At 36.7% G+C, this 13,546-nt stretch overlaps 1 protein-coding gene across 1 annotated transcript in view; it reads right to left on the bottom strand.

The window, feature by feature from the left end:
* The window catches only part of LOC136816359 (DDB1- and CUL4-associated factor 12-like), a 216,426-nt gene extending 205,406 nt beyond the window's left edge, over positions 1-11,020 (bottom strand). The window contains exon 1 of the mRNA XM_067072681.1: positions 10,976-11,020. The gene's annotated coding sequence lies outside the window, so the exon portion shown is untranslated. The remainder of the gene's footprint in view (positions 1-10,975) is intronic.
* Positions 11,021-13,546: the final 2,526 nt, after the last annotated feature.

Here is a 13,546-nt window from a genome sequence, read left to right as displayed (position 1 = left end):
TGATTTTGACGTTATAAAATACATAATAAAAACACGTCATAAGTAAGATTCAAATGACGTCATTATTGAAAAACAGCGATAACTTCAATTTTATTAATGCAATCAACACCAAATTTTGACTGGAGTTGTAAATTAATGATTCTGAAATATTTGTTCAAAAATTTTCAGAAAATTTGAATGACGTCATTTGCTGTCGGGAAAAATTAAAATACGTCAAAAAATGCTGACGTCATCATGAATTTTCAAATTTTTTTTCATGAAATATTTTAGAATCGTTAATTTACATCTCCAGTCAAAATTTTGCTTTGATTGTAGTAAGTTAATCGGAATTATCGCCTTTTTTCAATAATGACGTCATTTTTGTCTTTTTGGCGTGTTTTTTCGATGTATTTTATAACGTCAAAATCAGTTTTTGGCCGATATCTTGAGATTGGCTTGATGTAAATTTTTGACCCAGCACTTTTCGAAATCCTCTCGTTGATACGATTCTTTTCACTTATATATGAAAGTTAATGAATAATGGGAAGTGGTGTGCGTCACGCAAAATATATTTGGGACATGCCTTGTTTCACCCGAGCAACAGACAGAATACATCTTAAAACTCCTGGCGCGGCGGTGGCCTTTGATCGGCCACATGTACTCGGCTCTGCTGAGCCGAGAGTTTTGAAAAAAGAAAGTTTGTTTTGAAAAATCGAGCATGCGCGTCCAACAAAAAAAAAGAACAACAAAGATTTTAACTATTTCCCACATCTCAAAATGATAACTGCATAAAGAATCGTACACCAATTTAAGAGAACGCTTAGAGAACGGTTTGCAGGAAGTGTTTGTTTAGACGATTGAAACTAATTCAAAGGAAATCGAAGGAAGAAAACCAACATGGAGGACAGATTTTAGCGTTTTTTCATTGCGAGTGTTGTTTTCAAAGATGTTTGTTTATCACTCTCAAAGTTATGATTGACTAGAGAGAATTCAACTATGGGCTCAGATGTAAGATTTTTTTACCTCACCCTGTTTTTCTAAGAACAGATATTTGGCTCTTAGTCTCACACAATTCTTCTTTTTCATGAATTTCATTTTTCAGAATTCAGAAAGCTCTTGGATTGGGCTCTTCCAGTTAAAGTTACCCAGACGATCTCAATCGAACGGAATCAACGATCGAACCAGTCGAACCAAATCGAACGCAATTGACCGATTGAAATTCGATTGTCGAACGCAATCGAATCTCAATCGAACGTCAAAATTCTGGGTAATATTCGATTGGTTCGATTGTTGTTCAACTGGTTCGATCGTCGATTCCGTTCGATTGAGATTGTCTGGCTTTATTCTTGCAGCTTCCCCAACATCCAAGCTCTCAAACATCACAAGCCAAATGAAATTACTTTCGTTTCGATTTCCCGTAGAAATTATGCGATGAACAATCCGGGGGTCAATGAATCGACGATCGAACGCAATCGAACATCAATCAAACGCAATCGAATATTAATCGAATCTGAAAATTGCGGTAATATTCGATTGAGATTCGATTGCGTTCGACAATCGAATTTCAAACGGTCGATTGTGTTCGATTTGGTTCGACTGGTTCGATCGTCGATTCCGTTCGATTGAGATCGTCTGGAGTTACAGGGGGGTGGACAACAGCAGATTTCTGAGGTAAAACGTTTTTCCAAAATTCCAATATAGTCATCTGGGGAATTACGGGACAGTTAAAATAAACGAGTAAAATACGGGACACCGCTAAAAACCGTATTATTATCAGTTAAGTCACACTAGTAGCGTCCCGCCCAAGCCAAAATATGTATCAAAGATTAATGCTGCGAAAGCGCTGTATCGTTTATTTGACTCGCAAGCAAAAAAATGCGCCGCAAAACTTCTAATGGGATTCATGAAAAAATAAAGAAGTGGATACGCTCACGGAAAATTATTTTTAACCTTCCGTGTCCCTATCCGCAGCTATATAGCTGTTGTTAGGCACACGGAAGATAGCATTATATAATTTAAAAAAATCCGACAGTAGGCCAGACGTTGTGGCCAAGTGGTTAGAGCGTTGTACAAGTGGTTATGTAGTTTCTTTGTTTGTGAGTTCAAGCCCCACTAAGGTCCAAAGTTTTAAAAAGGGTAGAGTAAGCACAAAGGATTGAGTTATGGAGGAGTTCTTTATAAGAATAAAAATAGCTGTAGTAGTAGAATCAGCAATGTTGTTCATTGTTGGGTGTTGAAATGACGTTCCTTTTAACAGTTAATGAAGTACTTGGATGGTATGGTATGGTATGCTGGTATGATAAACAAACATAGCATATACCGTAAGTTGGTCTAATCTCGACATCTGTCTTCTAATTTCGACACCCTTCTTTACAGTGCTGCAAATAAGGAAATTTCAGTTGGCCGGTAATTTTTTGAGTGCCACAAAAATAATTTGAGCAGAGGGTCTGGCAGAACCCCATTAGAAAAGTCTGAAATGACCTTTAGATTGGCTAAACACATGTATTAATTCAAAATCTATTCCTCTTTTAAGAAACGTTATTGCTCTAGTCTTTAAATTTTAACCGGACAAAATGAAAGATTGAACTTCAGATTGGCCGGTAGAAACTACGATGCCGTTATTTGCAGCACTGCTTTAGAGATAGGAATAATATGAAAGTTTGAATCGGTGATTGAAAAAAGATTTATCCTCCCTTAGCACTAAGGAAAGAAAAATAATTTCGACCTTTTTTTATTTTTCAGCTCTAAAAGGGTGTCGAATTTAGACGAGGGATGTCGACATTAGACCAAGTTACAGTAGATAGCCCCCTTCTTTATACAGTACGCCTTCCTGTTATGACGGCCATATTAGTATATGCAAAGCCTGCTTCTTTGAGTATCATAGATTGGAAACTGTCAATCAATCAGCCGTGCACAACCTTCCGTGCACCTAGCCGTACTATATAGCTTTGTTAGGTGCACGGAAGATTGGAAACTCTCATCAATCTTCCGTTTACAACCTTCCGTGCACCTAGCCGTACTATATAGCCCTGGTTAGGTGCACGGAAGATTAGAAACTGTCAATCAATCAGCCGTGTACAACCTTCCGTGCACCTAGCCGTACTACATAGCCGTGGTTAGGTGCACGGAAGATTGGAAACTGTCAATCAATCAGCCGTGTACAACCTTCCGTGCACCTAGCCGTACTACATAGCCGTGGTTAGGTGCACGGAAGATTGTGCACGGAAGATTGATTGACAGTTTCTAGTCCAAGTGTCATGATTAACTTTTAGTCTGTCCAATATCTCTATATTTGTGTACACTAACAGCCTTACTTGTTGATTCTCAAATAACTAAGCAACATTACTAGGGTGATATTTTATGAGATACTGCAAACAATGATGTTTAAATCTTCTGGACAAGAAATATTGGACAGTCTAAAGTTAATCACGACACTTGGACTTAGAAATTTTGCAGTAAAGCGCAAATTATTGTCAAAGTAGGATTTCTGAATGAGTCTAAAAAGTTTTTGAGTAGGAATTAAGTACTGTTAAACCCATTTAGTTGAAGTAACCTGCTTATATTTAAGAATAATGTTCACCAAACTGTGAAAGGTTGAGGCTTTTCCTGAAAATATAGGCCCTGGAATGGTAGGAAAGGCCAGATGTCAGTCTCATTTGTTTACATATTCTATACTTAAAAATAAAGAAACAGTCATAAAATGTCATCTGTTGATGGAAATGACCTGAATTTTTTTACAGTTGTTCCCTTAATGCCAATGATTAGTTGGCTAGGGAAGATCAACCAATATTTTGACAAAAATTAACCTTAAGTGGGCCTGATTTAGCATTTTAAGAGGGAAAAAACAACAAAGTTAAGCAAATTTTCAATCGATCATATCTTTAAGAAACTTCAAACCCCCACTGAGATTTTTTGAGGTTATAAACTAGACCTACTAAGGAAGCATTACTGAAAGTTTCAAAAAAATTTGTTGTGGGTTTTAAAAAGATACGCCATCTTGAATTTTGCTCCAGATCTGCCAAAATAGCAATTTTTTCGGCCATTTTTGACGGTTACGCAAAATTAGAAATCCTGAAAATGTTATTTTTGTGGCAAAAACCCACCAGTAAACCACTCCAGGTCAAAAGTTTGCTTCAAAAAAGTCACAAGGACCATCAGCAGACAGCTAAAAGTGCTTCCAAACCCAGATTACGGAAAGTTTGAAGCCCTCTACAGGAGGTGCTAGAGTTTTTCGGGGAAGATTTTGGAGACTCAATTTGATTTTTTCTGATTCCCTACAAAAAGTTCTTGAAATCCACTGTAAATCAGCTTTCTAATGTACTAGCATAAAAATTCATTGACTTTCAAAATCTGCTCCCCACCAGAGTTCATGATTTTTAGGGGTCAATTTTCGCTTAGTAGCCTATCTTTGAGATGCCATATCTTCAAAACTACGTGAGATATCAAGGTGAAATTTTCAGGGTCTTATTTTCTTGTGTGATAGATCATTTGGTCAATATTTCATCAAAATCCAAGAGGATGAGGTATCACACCCTGAAGACTCTTAAAAAAATGGCTCTTAACTTCTTTGAAGTAGGTAAGGTTAAAATTCTTAAGATTTTAATTATATCCTGCCCAGTTTTTTAAATTCAGCTGAAACTTTTACCATTAGAAAGAGAATATTATTTGCTTTCAGAAAATATATACTTTTGATATATAAAAATTTGTTGTTCTAAAGATATGATCAATTGAAGAGAATGTGTCAAGAAAGGTGAACACATACCTTTTAATGAAATTAACATTTTCAAAAACTATGAGAAATTGCCTAAAATTTGTGTCATAGATGAAAAAATTTGAGCCAAGCCAACCTTGAAAACTAATTTGAAGATCAACTTCCCAAGAAAAAGATCTACGGGGAAGACGGAACCCATCTAGATCCGCGCACCGCCGGATAGGCTATTACTTACTTTTGGTTACTTACTTACTTACTTTTGGTTGTCTTCGAGCTTCATGCTCTGGCAAGAAACTTTCTGCTTCACACCACAATGCTGCATCCATCAAACCTGAATAAGGAAGGATGTAAGCAGCTAAACAGTTTTCATGTCAAGAATGGAGTTAGAGTCGGCTCTCCTGCACCCTGTGTAACCATGAATCTGTGGCTCGTCTGGGATCGAACTGAGGTGTCTGTCTAGAGAGTTTTTGAACTTTTCGACTGTAACATTCTTCATATCTCTAATACTCTTGGGCATTGAATTGAATAATTTAGCACCTTGCACAACAAGCGTGCTATCATGTAGTTTTGAACTATGGGTGCGAACACACATCCTTCCCAATCTTGGGAGTTCCTTGAATTGAAATTTATTGTTGATGTTTGGAACCAGATTTTCAGCTATTTTCCATGTATATATACAGGATCCGATATCTCTCCCTTCTTCTTTGAACTTGAAGTGAGTAAAGTTTTAGCTTTTTCAGACAATCCCAATAGTTTTTTGGAGTGCCAGTTATTCTTTTGAGAAATGATTTTTGGATTTCTTCTAATCTTTGGGTAGAACTGACAGCACTTGGACTCCATAGGACTGAGCAATATTCAATGACTGGAATAACCAATGATTTGTAAAGAGTAAGCATTAGTTGGGGTAAACGCGAAGAGAAAGTCCGCAGAATCCAGGAAATCAAGTTTTTTGCTTTCTCAATGACTGAATTTATTTGATGTGTAAAGACAGCATCATCTGACATTAGTACTCCCAGGTCCTTCACAAATTTCTTCCACAGTGAAGTCAAGTTTGAGGATATTCTTTATTAGAAAAATGGTTAAAAGCAGTCAAAAGGCGATTTACCTTACTTCCTGAGTTTGTCTTTGTTATGCTAAAATATAACAAACCTTTGTCATGCTGTCTAATTACAAAAACCTCCAATCACTACTTCTCTGCCATCTTGTTTCACTTTAAATTAGGGGTAGGGGGTAAAAGTCGGTATCTTCAGATCTTCTCCGCCTGGTGCTTTTTCTGTTCCATATAATGATAGAAGACATTTAAAAAAAAAAAAATTTAATTTGACGAATTCCAGCCAAAAAAAATGTCCGGGGGGGCTTTCATACCAAAAAATCAGCTTTTTTGAGGTTTATTCTTCATATCTTACTTACTTTTGGTTACTTTTGGTTGTCTTCGAGCTTCATGCTCTGGCAAGAAACTTTCTGCTTCACACCACAATGCTGCATCCATCAAACCTGAATAAGGAAGGATGTCAGCAGCTAAACAGTTTTCATGTCAAGAATGGAGTTAGAGTCGGCTCTCCTGCACCCTGTGTAACCATGAATCTGTGGCTCGTCTGGGATCGAACTGAGGTGTCTGTCTAGAGAGTTTTTGAACTTTTCGACTGTAACATTCTTCATATCTCTAATACTCTTGGGCATTGAATTGAATAATTTAGCACCTTGCACAACAAGCGTGCTATCATGTAGTTTTGAACTATGGGTGCGAACACACATCCTTCCCAATCTTGGGAGTTCCTTGAATTGAAATTTATTGTTGATGTTTGGAACCAGATTTTCAGCTATTTTCCATGTATACAGGATCCGATATCTCTCCCTTCTTCTTTGAAGTGAGTAGTTTTTAGCTTTTTCAGACAATCCCAATAGTTTTTTGGAGTGCCAGTTATTCTTTTGAGAAATGATTTTTGGATTTCTTCTAATCTTGGGTAGTAGAACTGACAGCACTTGGACTCCATAGGACTGAGCAAATTCAATGACTGGAATAACCAATGATTTGTAAAGAGTAATCATTAGTTGGGGTAAACGCGAAGAGAAAGTCCGCAGAATCCAGGAAATCAAGTTTTTTGCTTTCTCAATGACTGAATTTATTTGATGTGTAAAGACAGCATCATCTGACATTAGTACTCCCAGGTCCTTCACAAATTTCTTCCTTTCGATATTTTCTCCTGAAGGGGATTTGTAGTGAGTTTGGTTTTTTATTTCTTCATCTGGACCATAGCGTAGAAGTTCAAACTTTGTGTCATTTAGTTTCATGTTGTTTTCTTCAGTCCAGTCATAGACTTTTTCTAGTTCTTTTGAAGAATTTCAACATCCTTTGTGTTTTTGATTGATTTGGTGGCACGTGTATCATCAGCAAATGATTTCAATAACAGTACAGTACTTTTCATCAATGTCACCAATCAATATTAGAAATATAAGAGGTCCCAATACACTGCCTTGAGGGACTCCTGAAATTACTTTCTGGGCTTTGGACTTGACACCATTTACTATTACTGTTTGATATCTTTCAGTAAGGAATGATTCAATCCATCTGTGGATTGGTCCGGATATACCCAATTGCTTTAATTTCCCAAGTACAACTGCATGATCGACTTTGTCGAAAGCCTTTGAGAAATCAAGGTAAACAACATCTGCATTCAAACCCTCATCTAATATGTCAAGAATGAGGTCGTGTTGCTCGAGAAGCTGACTAAGGCAGGATCTCCCACTTCTGAAACCATGTTGGTTTGGATTGAAAAGGTCATTGTTGTTCATGTGATTTACAATATGATTTCTCAATATTTTCTCGAAAATTTTTATCACATGCGAGGTGAGTGCAACAGGTCTGTAGTTGGCAGCCAGAGATCTGCTTCCTCCTTTGTGAATTGGTGTTATGGTGCATTTTTTCAGTTCAGTTGGAACAAGACCTATTTCTAGGCTTTTCTTCCAGAGTAAACACAGTGGAACGGATAACTCATCTTTGCATTTTTTGAGAAACATAGCTGGAAATCCATCAGGTCCTGCAGAAGATGATGGAGACAGCTCATTTATTGCTTTAACGATGGAGTCTTCTGTTATGTTAATTCTCATCAATCTTGACGTTTGTTTTGTCTTGGTTAGGTTGTGGTTGTGGTTGCTTTGGTTTACTGAACACTTTAGCATATTGGTCGGCTAAGAGATCAGCCATTTCTTTGCTTCTTTGTGTAAGTTCTTCATTGCAATTCAATAGGGGTCCGATATTAGACCGAATTTTTCGATTTCTTTTTTGCATAGGTAAAGAAATATTTTGAATTCTTTTTAATTGAGTCAATCACTTTGCTTTCCACGTGACGCTTTGACTCATTAAAAGATTTTGAAGTTTTTTCTCAATTTGTAAAAGTTCATCTTTTATCTTGTCTTTCTTGGATTTGGAGTTGGTGTGTAAAAGTTTTTTTGTAATTTTTCTTCTTCTTTTTGTAAGAGAGTGACGGTATCTCTCAGCTTTTGATTTCGTTTTTGATGTGGTCTTGGCCTTCACGGGAACTCTGCTTTCGCATATTCTGTAGCATATGTTGTTGAAGGTTTCCAAAATAACATCTGGGTCTTCAGTATCGAACTCACTTGGCCAGTTGACATATTTGAGATCATCTTTAATAGTTTCCCAATCAATGTCATCAGCAAAATAATTCAGTGTGTTGAATTTTGTGCGTGGCTCTTGTTGATCGTCGTCCAGAAAGGAGTTTTGAACTTTCAGAGTTGTTGATACTAGTACAATTTCGTGATGTGATGTGCTTTGCAATACAGGTACTGTTGTGTAGCTGTGTATTATTTGTTCGTTGTTAGTGAAAACAAGGTCTAATGTATTTCCGTCCTTGTGTGTTGGCAAATCGATATATTGTGACATGAAGAATTCGTTGCAAAACTGATTCAAAGAGTTTAGAATAAGACGGTCGTTGATAGTACATCCTGATTTTGGAAGGCCCTCAGGCCAAGTTGCTTTTGGAAGGTTGAAATCACCTCCAAAAATGATATTTGGTACGGTTTCTAACTTTGAAAGTGCATTTTTTACACCATTGATAGGAATGATAAAATCATTTGCGGTTGAAGGATTACCATTTGCTTTGTCGTCAGGTTGTCGGTAGACTACCAGGATAGCCAGATTTTCGATGCTTGAGTATAGGCAAAGAAGTTGTACACTGGGCGAGGAGTGAGAATAGATTTTTTCGCATGAAGCTGCAATATCATCCCTGACATAAAAACAAACTCCACCAGTAAATCTGCCTCTAGATTTCTTCTTTCTTGTTGAATCACATCGGAAGGGAGTGAAACCTTCTACTTTAAGTTCTGCGTCTTTATGGTTATATAACCAAGTTTCTGACAATCCAACAAAAAGTTGGTTTTCATTACAAACATTATCTTTAATAAAGGGAACTTTGCTGGGTACTGTTTGTGGACAAAGCCCTTGTATGTTAAAAAATGCAAAGCTATTCACTACTGGAATGTTTGCATTGGGTTGAATGGTAGTTGAGGGATTTGGAATGGTGGTCTGAGCGGTAGTCCTTGTGGGGGTATCAGATGAGTCTGTTGTGGAGGTATTTGGTGAGTCTGTTGTGGAGGTATTTGGTGAGTCTGTTGTTGAGGTAATTGATGAGTCTGTTGTAGGTTTTTTGTTGAAATTGAATGTCTTGGATTTTCTGTCCCAGTGTTTCCAGAATTTCTTCCTTCAACAGACGAATCATATCTAAAAAATGACCAGGCTCTTGTTTGTTATTGTTTGATTGTTTGTTATTGTGCGCTACACTACTTTTCACAGTTGGAGGTTGTCTTTTGTTCCTTTTACATGAGCAAAACGACAGGATTCTAAAGCATTCTCCTTTCCGAAGGGAATCTAAACACATTTTTGGATGAAAGTCCTTGCATTTAGTTCCAAGGTTACATCCTCTTGGTTGCCTTGTTCCATGTTGTGTGAACTTGCGACACATTTTAGGGTGAGTGTAGTTGCATTCCTTTCCTTTTAGGCCATGCTTGCATGTTCCACTTTTGTAAAATTTGCAGATTTGGGATTTCTTTTCATTATCTTTGATTTCGCCTCTTCTTGTTTTGTTGGTTTCGTCATCTTCACTTTGTTTACCAGCAGAGAAATTATAATCAGATGACTGGTCAATGTCGACAACATCAACATCAGTTGTTGAATCGGTTGTGACTGTAAGGGTTGTATCCTGAGCTTCAGTATTTATTGGATGATGGTTGTTCTGAGTTTGGGATGTACTTTTTGTACGTTTTTTACGCTTACTATTCCCTTCTTCATCACTTGGAATGGTAGTAACTTTACAGGGATCGCAAATGTAAAACATTCCTGGTAGATTTAGAGGGTTGACCAAGGTTTTGAAGACATCCGCATCTACAGGTTGGTTGAAATCATTTGTAGCAATTGATGCAAGATTTAACCAACAAGGTTTGTGGACCCCTTGGCCACAAATGGCACATTCGAGAATCGGACAGTCATGAAGGCTGATACGATACCTTCTTTTGCAAACTGAACAATTGTCTGGAAGAAGGTTTTGGATTTTACAGGTTATCAGGTGTGATAACGCCTTCTTTGTTTTATCCTCGAAATGCTGTATTTTTAAAAATTCTGCAGTCTCTTTCAGCAATTCAACCTTCTCTTTGTATATGTCCTTTTCAATCTGTGCTACACTTTTGCCAAATTGATACTTTCGCACACAAGATTTCACTGCTTTAGATGAAGTATTCAGACATAATTCAGCAATTAAGTCTTCTATTTCTGACTGATTTTCTTCAACTTGAGATAGCTTTTCTGTTTCGCTAACACTTTCAGGGGTGTTCTCCGTCATGGTGCGAGTGCAGGAGAACCAAAACAGTAAAGTAATAAGAAAAAGGTACTTCCTTTCAATGAAAGATTGAAGTGTCTTGAGAAGTGAAACAATCGATAAAATAAAGGATCGGTACCTGCTCAGCTACACATGGGAACCCAGGTGTTCTCTTGTCATGTGTAGCTGATCCTAGGTCAAATGCTGTGAATATCAATCCTTCTTTGTCAGAATGAGAAGATGTGACAAACTTTCCACAGTGACAAAAACCAACCAGTTTCCCAACAAGTTCCGTTACGGCCACTTGAAACAAGCGGGTAGCACTGGTATTTTAAAACACAAGGTTTCACGGATTTTACAGTGTTCACCGTTTTTGTCTTCTTTATCTTGTCATTTTATTTTTCTCATTTTGTTTGTATCTAAAAATACGGCTCCACCAGGTTCCCCATGGTTTTGCCTTATTCACTAATTCTTAATGGAGTGAATTTTTTTATCTGTTTTATCTCTTCCAAAACTTGCTCAAATTCAAGATGTAGTGTTTTTTTATGAAAATTTAACCAATTGTGATGCATTCTGCGCAATTTTTAAAAAAAGGTCAGAAGTCCAAAATTGGCCGAACCCCCCTGGGGGTACTGATTCACACTACAGGCAAAAATTAGAAAAAATGGCATTTTCTGGCCTTTTCAGGCCTGTAAATATGTCAAAACTATTGCAAATCTTATTTTTTTCACTTGCTGTACTAAATTTTATGTAGAAACAACAAAATAATCATATTGGATTGAAAATTGTACCAGTTGGAGCCCTAAAGGAGCTGTTTTAAGCCAATTTTGGGTAGCAAAATGCTTTTTAAGGCCAATTTTGTAAGTTCATAAACTTTAAACTAATTGATTCACACGCCTGAAATTTTCAGAGATGGAAGTCTTCAGTAAAGTCTTTAAGCTAAATGAATTTCAAGATTTTCACTTTTTTCAAAAAATCATAATGGCGTCTTCAAAAATTGCTTTTTAGCAAAAAAAATCAGATTTATCAAAATATAGCATTTTTTAAGGCAAGCTTCTACAAACTGAGTTTAAATGCTGATTGAAATTGTTTTTGCAGTGATAGTACTCTGGAGATACTCCAGGGAAATCAAAATCATTTGGGTCTGGGATGCGTCTATGTATGTCCCCCATTATGGAAATAAAATCCCTGCTAAGAGCCATTTTTCAGGCAAAAATCCAAATTTGGACTGAAAAAATCTCTAAAATGACAATAGACATGGGCCCGAATTTTCTTGCAGTGATAGTATTCTGGAAATACTGCAGGAAAATCAAAGTCATCTGGGCTTGGGATTTGGGTATATTGCAGTATATTGTTGGTGCTCATCCATTCCAGATCATCTAAATAATGACGCAATGTTTCGAGCTCCAACCCTGACCCTACAGTAACTGACAAGATCGAAATATCAAAAATTGAAAATACCGAATAGGTCAAGAAGGAAGAATAAAAAAAGTCCACTTTTGGCCATCCACAGCCCGACCGAAAAGTGACTGAACCACCCCTACCGATTAATTCCTAATTGTTTATCACAGGATTTAACTACATGTGGTCTAAAAGAACGCCAAATTACGCATGCGTGTTATTAATGCAGAAGTCGCAAGACGCGCCTTATTAAAAACCTACATCTAATTTACAGCATTATTTTCCGTGGTGAGTTTGTGTTGACTGAAAATGCTTGTCGCCATTTTGATTTTCATAGTTGTATTTTACAGAATGTATACTTACTTCAGTTTACTTCAGTTTGATTTGATGATATTCATCTGTCCAGCTCATTGAGCCCAACATGTGTAATTTGATCGAAAAGAGCATTTGATTCAGCCAATCTTGTTTGTCGCGACATAGTGTGAGGTTCGTCTGGTATAGAGCACAGATATTTATCGCCGTTTTTCTGGATTTTCATTGGATTTTTTCCATATAATTGGTTGTTTTTTTCATTCAAAAACATTATTAATAGCAATGCCCACCATCAAGCATGTTTCAATTTTCAATAAAATTGATTTTTGAAGCCGGAACTTTCTAAAAATCGCCGGAACAGCCGATTTTCGCCGGAAAAACGGTATTTCTTGAATTTCTTGAGCTGTACTTTATATTTTTTCATGAAATTTTGCACACTGATGCGAAATGTCAATACCTAAATTGTGATGGAGCCCGATTTTCGAAAAAAATTCAATTCCGGCCGAAAATGCCGGAAACATGCCGGAAAAACTGGTTTTTCGGCATTTTCTCGAGATTTCATCATTATTTTTTTCTGACTTTTTGCTCAAAGATGGGTATTAACAATGCCCAAAACATGGCCGAGTCCGATTTTTGAGAACGTGTATTTTTTTTCCGGCGGAAAATGCCTGAAATATGCTGGAAATCGCCGTTTTTCTAGATTTTCATTGGACTTTTTCCTTATAATTGGATGGATTTTCATTCAAAAACATTATTAATAGCAATGCCCACCATCAAGCATGTTTCAATTTTCAATAAAATTGATTTTTGAAGCCAGAACTATTTTAAAAGTCACCGGAACAACCTATTTTCGCCGGAAAGACAGAAGTATTTCTTGAATTTCTCGAGCTGTACTTTATATTTATTTATGAAATTTTGCACGCTGATGCAATATGACAATACCTAAAATGTGACGGAGCCCGATTTTCGAAAAACACTTTTTTCCAGCCAAAAATGCCGGAAATATGTCGGAAGAATCGGTTTTTTGACATTTTTATCGAATTTTCATATTTAGTTTTTTCTGACTTTTTGCTCAAAGATGGGTAGTATTAACAATGCCCAAAACATGGCCGAGTACGATTTTTGAGGAAAAAATTTTTCCGGTTGAAAATGCAGGAAATTGCCGTTTAGTTTACTTATATTTCTATGCTTTTCACACAAAAACATTATTCATAACAATTTTCCTTATAATTGGTTGTTTTTTCACTCAAAAAACATTATTAATAGCAATGCCCACCATCAAGCATGATTCAATTGTCAATAAAACTGATTTTTG

This window comes from Clytia hemisphaerica, unplaced genomic scaffold, assembly GCF_902728285.1.
Source record: "Clytia hemisphaerica strain Z4C2 unplaced genomic scaffold, Clytia hemisphaerica genome assembly, whole genome shotgun sequence".
In the NCBI taxonomy this organism is placed as follows: Eukaryota; Metazoa; Cnidaria; class Hydrozoa; order Leptothecata; family Clytiidae; genus Clytia; species Clytia hemisphaerica.
The sequence above is the reverse complement of the archived record's forward strand: the minus strand, read 5'-3'. Positions and strand labels throughout refer to the sequence as shown.